General features: G+C 38.8%; 1 long non-coding RNA gene across 3 annotated transcripts; it reads left to right on the forward strand.

Moving 5' to 3' along the window:
- Positions 1-408: 408 nt before the first annotated feature.
- Positions 409-2,534, forward strand: LOC121589108. 3 transcript variants are annotated; one of them, XR_006004271.1, is made up of 3 exons: positions 409-858; positions 1,495-1,694; positions 1,759-2,534. It is a non-coding gene; the product is annotated as an uncharacterized LOC121589108 (long non-coding RNA). The 3 variants fall into 3 exon arrangements; XR_006004262.1 differs by having other exon boundaries at positions 409-819; positions 1,425-1,694; XR_006004264.1 differs by lacking the exon at positions 409-858 and adding an exon at positions 981-1,235.
- Positions 2,535-10,007: the final 7,473 nt, after the last annotated feature.

Consider the following 10,007-nt stretch of genomic DNA (forward strand, 5'->3'; position numbering starts at 1 on the left):
CGTTTGAACTCATTGCGCTTTTTTGGTTTGATTTGAGAAAATGCAACTTCATCGCCGCAATGTTTGTTAACGTTTTTTTAAGCGCCACAGCAGCTCATCAGCATTGACCACACGCGAGAAAGAGATAGCGCTATGGAGCGAAAAAGCACGGACGACGGCTGACAGCGATTGGCCGTCTGACGCACCAACACAACTAACCTTCGACAGCCCCCTCAGGCGAGGGGTATGAGGCAGAGTCAGGGACGGGTAGCTCGAAACGCTGCTCGACAAATTTGCCGTAGGAGGGAAAAAGAAGGCCTGAGAAAATGCGCGAAAGGGCATGATTTCTTCCGTCGCTTTGCACAGGGGGTTAGACTTACTAAACTATTTCCCGTAGAAGATTATAAAAAGCCGTCGTTCCCACTACGCGCTCTCTTCTCTTTTCGTTCTCATCCGCTCCTGGACGTGCTCCCGTAGCCTGCGTAACGCGTGATCATTAACAATTGTATTTAGTGACATCTCGGGAATCCAATAAAAAATGGTCTACCCACGAGGTAGCCAAACATTTATAACATCGGGGTTAGCAGCTTGGTCAGGAGGGAGGTAAAATGAGGCGATGACTAGGGAAACATCGAAAACTTTTATATGCACCTAAAGAAACTCAATTGATGATGTATTAGTAGTGCACAGGAAAGCTGCATATATGATATTCGTACCATGAGAACGCCTCCACCAATACATTTATCACTATTTATGGCAGAGCGATCCAATCGGAAGGTATTGTAGCGGTGGCTGTCAAACAATAGAGAAGATGGGTAACTATCGGCGAGCCAGGTTTCGGTAAGAACGATCACATCCCACTCGGAAATAGCTGTACTGGTAAAGCATTCGGTATTTTTAGTACGTAAACCTCTAGCATTTTGATAGAAGATATAGAATGGATCCTTTAGTGAAACATCGTGTCGGCGCGGACACGTTATTGTTTGTGTAAAAAAGGTGATCCGGAATGGTTGGCTGCTCATCAATACTTATTTGCGGTAGTGTTGTTGGTGCAGCGTTTGTTTGAATAACCGCGGTAGAGATCGAGCAAGAAGTAGTCGGTTGTTCATACAAGTTATTCGTGTTTCAGTGATTTGGTGATGGATGAATATAAGTTGGTTGTGGTGATGTGTTAGTGTTGGTGTGATTCATGTCCTGGTAAGAAGTGTTTGTTTTCGCAGGTTCCCGAACAGCAGTTTGAGGATAAAGCGGTGCAGGTAAGGTGAATCCCGAATATGGTGTGGATATTTTGGGAGCGCGTGGGCGAAAGATAAACTCTCTATGAACAAAACCACACGGATATGTATGTGAGAGCGTTTGGATTGCGGCCGTTAGGCAAAATACGTTTCACGGAACAGTTAGCGCAATTCAATCTCCCTTGACTAAATGTTTTCATGCTTTCTTAGATAATTTTTGGTGCAACTCTCGTAATAAAAATCCATGTTTTTGGTTCTGGTGCTGGTAAAAACTGTATAGCGCTGTTCATGGTTAAATCGTTAGAAGTGCCAGTGTGGAGAGCTGGATGAGAGAATTCAGTGATCGACGTTTCGGAAAGCCCTGATGGGTGTGTGCGTGAAATAGTGCCTAATTAAACGGATTTAGGTGTGGATGACTCTATATTATGCACTTGAAGCTGTATTTGTAGGTTTAGTTTATGGTAATTTGAATGAAGGCAAGTGAGTCATATCACGACATCTTATCTAGGTCGTGAAACACTTCATTTTTCATCTCATTTTTCAGATCACTCATCAAACCAGCAATAGAAGAAGCGAAGTTGGCTCTTGATTCACGACTCCTTTCACACATCCAGCAAAGGCCACGATTACGGGCCCTAACCTTAACTCAAGTTGCAGCGATTTTAATGCATTAAACGCAGCCTTGTATCTCGAAAAAGGAAATCTTCCACAGCAGAGAACAGGATCCTTGGTGATGGTAGTAGAGCAGATGGCACAATCTATTGGGATGAGAAAGAATGTTCCAATGCGTGAGGTGTAGTAGTGAGAGCAGTCTCGGGGTAACGACACCACCAAGACATGGCGAACAGCAACCGAACGCACGAACACACAATTAATTAGCAGCTTTAACGCAAGCAGCAACATAACGAAATCCATTCAAGTGCAGAAACAGCAAGCTCACCAACACCAGCAACAATCCGTTTCAAAGGTGACTCCTCAACTCATGATCGACAATCAACGCAAAAACAACTAGTTCAAAGTGTGAAACAAGAGCGGCACAAAAACACGTCTGAACTCCTCGATGTTATGATTGTTAAAAAAATTGTCCAACTTAAACAAAAAATAAACTAATCTAAAAAAGAAAATTGAACTACTTACAGAAACTATCAAAAACATGCAAATCGAACAAACCAAATTTATTAACACTTTTATTCAAAACAAAACCATCGATAAATTTGAAACAATGGACCAATCCGAAGAGTCTGACTCTTCTTTATCCCCGCTTGGCAAAGAGTAACTCATTTTGATGCCTCTCGCTACCCCTGGCCCCAGTTTTAAAGGAATCATGCGACACACTCGCACTCCACTACCCCATCCCATGGAAAAACGCTCCCACCATCGAGGTGTTGACCAAAATTTCGCTGTGTGCATTAGACACACACTCGCACTTCTCCACCCCTCCATAGCCGATCGCTCCCACCGTTGCGAGCGTGATACCCCGAAGCGGAAGAGATGACGCTATGTGTAAATACGATCATTATTCGATATGGTCAAAATGCGTCGATTGTCGTTTCATTTATCTAGTAATGATGTTTTCACTTCATCAAAATTTTAAACGTTAATAACTAGGCTGATAACAATATTTTAAATGTAAATCAGAATAAAATCAATTCATTTGAAGTAAAATAAATTCCATTATACTTTATTTTGACCATATGATCAACACTTGTACATAGTGCCATTTACTTTGTGTTCTTCACTCTCGCGCTGTGTTGTGATCGTTCGAAACTCATTGCCAGAACGAATGCAAATTTCATTTGGGCAAGATCGGTGTCGGAAGATGCAGTGAAAATTATGAAATGTTAATAGAAAAGTGGTTAAGTTAATCGTGAAAGATGTCAACGCAGGCGTAAATGCAGTTTGTTTTGATACATGATCTACGGTTAAGTGCATGCATAAGAAGAAGAATCTTCCAAATGATGTTTGTGTTCTAACAATCGAACAGCTTATAATGTTTGATTATTCTTCTATTATTTTCCATCACACCTAGCTATTTCATTACCAAAGCTCCTGATAACAGATCAAAGCAGATGGATCGGGCATACAGAGTCGCCGTTTAACTTAAAATATCTTCGTGATCGGTAAGTTTTAAATAGTAGTAGTTTTGTTCACCATTCTAATGCTCGATTTATCTTTCATTCCTCAGGCAAACACATCAAACAGCATGTATTTTTTTCTAACAGCACGCACCATCGGTGGAGCAAGCAGCTAACGTTTTGTTCGCCCAGCACGCACCATCAAGAATTGAAATATTTTCAAATAGCTTTGGGAATAAAAAACTGCACACTTACTGTCGGAATTTCCTGGAATTTTTTGGTCGGGCTACGCTCGCGGGAATGGTATGTCCGTTGAGGAGAAGAAAAGAAAGGGTGGGAGTGAGGATTAACCAAAAACGCGGCATTGAGAATGAGGGGAGGTGTGCTTAGCGCTCACGTTGGGACACTCACGATGCTTGAAATAAAATGTTAACAAGATTCGATTTCAAGCATGCATGTCGTGCGACATTTTGCCATGCGGGTCCCTTCTGGACGTAAGCAAAGCGACCTTTTCAAAGGCGCTTAAAAAACGAGCCCTCTCAAAGGGCTCCTCTTCCTCCGGGGAAGAAACCTCCCTCCCTCCCAAAAAACCCCTTCACAAAAATCCCCCCATCTCCTATCCCTATCCCTTCCTCTTCCAATCCCCTCAACTCCGAGGGAAAGGAGCCCCTTCTCTCACCCGATAATTTCCCAATCATCGAGGTGAGGAAGTCAGAGAGGAAGAAAACTCCTGTAACACAATGACCACATACACCACACCTTTTTTATTGACTCCTAACATTCATTCTTCAAATTCTCATCCTCCGTTAAATAACATGCCATGTTCTGGAATATCAGGAGCATGAACCGTAACTCTGATGATCTAATTCTAATTACCCGCCACAACCCAAAAATAGTCGCTTTGGAAGAAATAATGATCATACTTAATCTAAACAGTTCCACATTCAATAACTATACCTGGCATCTTTTCCAAACACCAATAAACATGCATCACTCAAGAGTGGTGGAGAGACGCTCGAGCTCGGTACTGCGTTCATGGTGCTGGGTGCGATGCAGCAGAGAGTGATCGGGTGGTGGCCGGTCAACGAATGGATGTGCAGGTTGAGAATTCGTCAGATTCTTCAACCTGAGCATGTAGAAGCATGGGGAGACGGATGTAAATACGCGGAATTACGCGGAGGTGCGAGCGTGTTTTTGTTTCTACACAGTTTTTGCACTCACACAATCACACATGTGTAAATATGTGCGTTCACTTTCAGCCTGCGCGCTCAGTTTGGTTTTCTCGCAGCGGCATCCTGGCATCGGTGTCTCGCTCGCACTAGTGCAGCGAGTGTTCCTCTGTGCGCTCCCTTTCTTGCCAACACACGAAATCGTCAGTTCAGTTCAAGCGTTCGCAGTGTAAGGCTGCGCGCGTGTTAACCTAAGTCCCGGGCGATCCAAATTTTGCTAAGTTTTGAAGTGTTGTGCACATTGAAATGAAGCTGCGCTTATCTTTCATCATTTATCTTAAATGAGTGATTTGCGCTACTTTATTTCTTTTTTTTTTTTTGCTGTATTGAACATCAACAACGGGATCCACGCAGTAAGGCAGCTATTTTAAATACGACGATTTTTTTATAAAGAATGTGTGTGGTTTGAAGCAAGATTGTGTGAAGCTATGAATTAAAATGTGCTTTTATTTGCAATAAAAGTGATAAAATATAAACCAAGTTTTTTATGTGTTCAATTTTTTGTTTTGATTCGGGTGCACCAAGTCCGTGTGAAGAGAAGCGCACAGCGCGCTACGAAAGAAACGAGCGGGCGGTGGTGTCAGTCCAGCGCAGCGCAACTCACTTCAAGAGGGAGGGGTAAAGCGCAGCGCAAGCCGAATGAAACGGGAAGGAAGAAGCATGAGGAAAATGCGATAAAACAGCGGGAGCGAGCGTTCTTTACAGCGAGAGCGCCTCGTTTATTTTAAAGACAAGCAAGAGAGCGGATTCTCTCCGTGGTAGTGTAGTAAGTTCGGAGCTAGTTACGGTCGCCATGTACTGTGATAAGCGTACATACGGTACATACTACTGTACATCGATCAACGTCGCGGTAGGTCAGTTTTTACTGACATGAGCCGAGGTGGAATAATACTTTGTTCGAAGCGGACTTTTTAACACTTGATCGTCCAGGCGATCATAGAAACCTTTAGGAGGTTTCCCTTACTGGAATCGTTGGAGTTTAGAAGCCTTACCTTGGGTAGGGGGACATAACTAATCTCTTGAAATAAGTTGGAAAGCGTAGTATTAGGAAGCGTAACGTCCTATCTTGGCAGTCCGAACGAATCTGACTTGCCATGGTCGGAATGGGTTTTATTTATACTCAATGGGTTTCGTACATTTGGTTTTGGAATGTGTTTTTGTCCTAATTAAAGGTTATTGATATGAGGTACAATTCATACATTGTATTGGAGTGAGGTGTCTGTCAATTTGTGCTTATGCTGCGCTTTTAGTGTATTTACAAAGGTTCTGGAAAGTTTCAACTTTTCTAGCCAAAGAACGAGTGCGTTCGTCGATCTTTGCCTACACTGCGCTATTAGCAATAAATTGCTATGCGTTCTCTGTTTGTCCACTTTGCCGCAGTAACGCTTGAATTGCTTATGTTGCGCGTTTCGGTTGTTTTCGATAAATGTGTCTCAATGGTTTTTTCTATGGACGGTATGGTCTAGGTATGTTGCTATGGTGTGGATTGATTTGCTTATGTAATATATTGAATGTGTTGCAATAGTGTGATTTGGCTTTCCGAAGTGTGTTACAATGGGTCTATAGCTGATAGTGTGATTTACAATAAGTTTTGTTTAGCAGATATGCTACACCTCCACCGTTTTTGAATAATGTACGATTGAGTTTATACGAAAGAGTGCATTATTCACTAAAAATGTTATAATCTGTTTTTATGTACTGTTGTGGTTTTTCCTGTTTGATTGTGTTTTATAATGCAGTTCGTATTTGTAATTTATACGACTGTAAATGGTCCTATATAAGCTGGATCTAATTTCCTTCTATTTTCGTTTGTTAAATAGACATAATCTCCTATTTGTACGTTTAATTTGTTTACATTTTCATTCAATTTTGCTTGACATTGTAATTTTACTTGAATAAGTTTTTGTTTTGCAATCTCATGTGATTTTTGTAATTTAAACTTCATTTCATTGTAGTTGTAGCATGCATCTTAGTTCACATAATTCTCATTACACTCAAATAACAAAAATTGTCAACACACAACACACTATAACAACCCTTAAGTCAGGAAATGTAAATCAGCAGAAAAACTCTTATCCCAAAACACTTACAAAACATGCAAGCCACACACTAACTTTCAAGGACGAAAAAACATTACTAAGCACAAACCCGTTAGAACGCAGTTGAAGCGTAAACCATAACATTGCATAATAGCAACCATCAAGTGTCATATACAATGAAATAGGAGACACCGTACCATCGTGTGTACAAATAGAACCGTTACCCGCAAGCGTAGAAACAAAACACCGCATAAGCACAAAAATCCAGAACTGACCTTACAGAATAAGCGAAACCATATAAAAACTCAAACTCTGATCTTCAGCATAATTGACACAAAACATAAAGCGAAAGTAAAACCAAATCTAACTATACCCGTAACTCGTATAAATAAAGATGTAAGATAAGAACGAGTACTGCTCAGTACGCACAGTGACACGGTTCAGTGGAGCCGTTTAAGTCTTATTGTAATTCGCACAAACAACACAAATGTGTTAAATTAATGCATTGTGTCCACTCGTTACCTGGACCCCCGATGGCTCCCAGTGATCATCCGAAACTCTGCTTTGTTCTAATTAAATGTACCTAGTGAGTGATGTTTAAAACTACAACACCGTTGATCTACCCAGTCGCGTACGTTACAACATTACATAGCATTGTTCTATATTGTATAATGGCTCTACTTTTGTTTTGTATAATTCTTGTGGTAAATTAGCTTTTCTTCCTAATTTAATTCAAAAGGTGTAAAATTAGTTGTGCTGTGTATTGATGTGTTATAAACGAATTCGTAAAACTTAGTCCATTGATCCCAGTCATCATGATGCTCATTGGTGTAACTTCGTAAATATTCATTTAAACTTCTATGGTTTCGCTCTAAAGATCCTATTGTTTGTGGATGATATGCTGCTGCAAATGTTTGCTTGATTTGTAATATTTTTGATATTTGTGCCAAAATTTCATTGTTATAATCAAGTCCTTGATCTGATCTCATTTCTAAAAAGTTTCCAAATATAAGAATAAAATTTTCTACTAATGCTTTTGCTATTGTATTTGCTTCTTTGTTTTGAATCGGGATGATTACGATACATTTCGATAATTCGCATTGGATAGTAACTGCGTATCGATTATTATTTGCTGTTTTTGGTAAAGGGCCTACGGTATCGATCGTTATGATGTTAAAAGGTTTAGAGGGTGTTGTCGTCACAACCATTTCCTCTTTAGTATGTTTTAAGATCTTGTTAGTTGCGCATGCTTTACAACTTTTTACATACTTGATGATATCCGCTTTCATATTTTTCCATTTGAATTTATCCTTTATCTTACTATACAGCTTGAATTGTCCTATATGACCTCCTGATGGTGTTGTGTGGAAATTGGACATTATTTTGATCTGTTCTTCTGTATTTTCTACCAGTCTAGGTGGTGTAAATACGACAATGTGAACGTCTGTTATCATTTTGTTAATTATTTCTTGTATGGTCGACATTGAGTAAAATTCAAATAATCTGTCATTCGATGCAATTGCTAAATTCTTGTGATACTTTCTAGCGATTAGGCATGATTCATGCAGTACAAACTCTAATGTTTTGACTTTGCTTCGCAGAAGTTATGGGTATTTTAAAATTTCCCAGCGCTTTGTAATAATTCTGATTGTATATCACGAGCTCAATAAATTCATCTGTTTCGTTAATGTTTGATTTCATTTTCAACATTTTAGTTGTATCAGATGGCCTGTCTGTTTCATACATGTTTGTTGGATTATATTCTTCTATTATTTCTTCCTTTTTCGTTTTGTTTTCTTTGTTTTCTACAACGTTGTTTTTCTTTATCATAGCTCTAGTATTTACCAGTAAGATAGGATTTGATATATCTGATTTATTTTTAGGAATTGATGCTTTAAGCTCATCAGAATCGGTTACAATTCTGGATAAAGCATCTGCTACTACGTTGGTTTTACCTGCTAAAAATTCTATTTTAAAATCAAATTATTCTAAATATAGTCTCATTCTTGTTAGTTTAGATGTTGGGTTTTTCATACCAAAAAGGTATACTAATGGTCTATGATCTGTTTTTACGGTGAATTTTCTGCCGTATAGGTATGGTTTGAAATAATTGATTGCCCAGTGAATTGCTGTAAGTTCCTTTTCTATGATAGGCTTATTCTTTTTTCCTTGCGTGAAGCTTTTGCTTGCATACGCGATTGGGTGATCTTTTCCATCTGTGATTTGAGAAAGAACTGCTCCACATGCGACGTCTGAAGCATCAGTTGTTAATATGAATTCTTTAGTAAAATCCGGATACTTCAAGACTTCTGGAGACAAAAGGCTTTCTTTTAAACTATTAAATGCTTTTTGGCATTCCAAATAAACTTGACATTTTTCTTAATTAGATTATTTAAAGGCTACGCAATTTTTGCAAAATTCTGTACAAATTTACGATAATAATTACAAAATGCAACGAATCTTCGTACTTCATCTGCATTTTTGGGTATGGGGAAGTTTCTAATTGTTTCAAACTTAGAATCGTCTGGGTATATTCCCTTATCTGTTATTTTATGACCTAAATAAGTAACTTCTGTTTTGAAAAAAGAACATTTTTCTGGATTTAATTTTAAATTGTAAGACCTTAACCTATCAAAAACCTTTACTATGTTACTGATGTGCTGCCGTGCACTGCAGCCAGTAACGATTATATCGTCTATATATACAAATGCTAACTCAGGAGTTAATCCTGCCATAGCGATAGCCATCATGCGTTGAAAGCTGTTGGGGCTAATGTTTAAACCGAACGGCATACGTTTAAATTGGTAATGCCCTGATCCGGTTGAAAAAGCTGTAAATTTTCGTGAATCGTTTTCTAAAGGTATTTGATGGAATCCTGACATGAGATCAAGGGTGCTAAAATATTTTGCTCTCCCTAACTGCTCTAATATTGTATCAATTCTTGGCAATGGAAATTTATCTCGTATAACCTTTTTGTTCAGCTGCCTGAAATCTACTACAAGTCTCCATTTTTTGTTATCATCCGTTGATTTCTTTGGAACCAATAATATAGGTGAGTTATATGGGGAGACTGAGTGTTCAATTATGTTATTCTTAAGCATTTTGTCTACCTGGTTTTGTATTTTATTAGCCGGTGAGTATATTTGTTTATAATTTGGTACAGTGGCCGGCAAAATAAAGTGGCCACTATTTACAATTTTACATTTTTTATATTTTTTCCGTGAAAAATGAAGTTATTGAACTGCTTTATTTTTTGAAACATTGTTCGTGATATGCTTAAGAATGCGCAGTACCATAGCATGACAAAAATGAGAAGTTTGCTTCAAGAAAAATATTTTTTTCCAAAATTGATCAAAATCACTGTGCCAAAATAGAGTGCCCACTTTATTCATTCTACAGAAATATTTTTCTGAACAAATATAACAGCAAACTTATAATTTATATGCGTTC

Source organism: Anopheles merus, chromosome X (assembly GCF_017562075.2).
Source record: "Anopheles merus strain MAF chromosome X, AmerM5.1, whole genome shotgun sequence".
Classification (NCBI taxonomy): domain Eukaryota; kingdom Metazoa; phylum Arthropoda; class Insecta; order Diptera; family Culicidae; genus Anopheles; species Anopheles merus.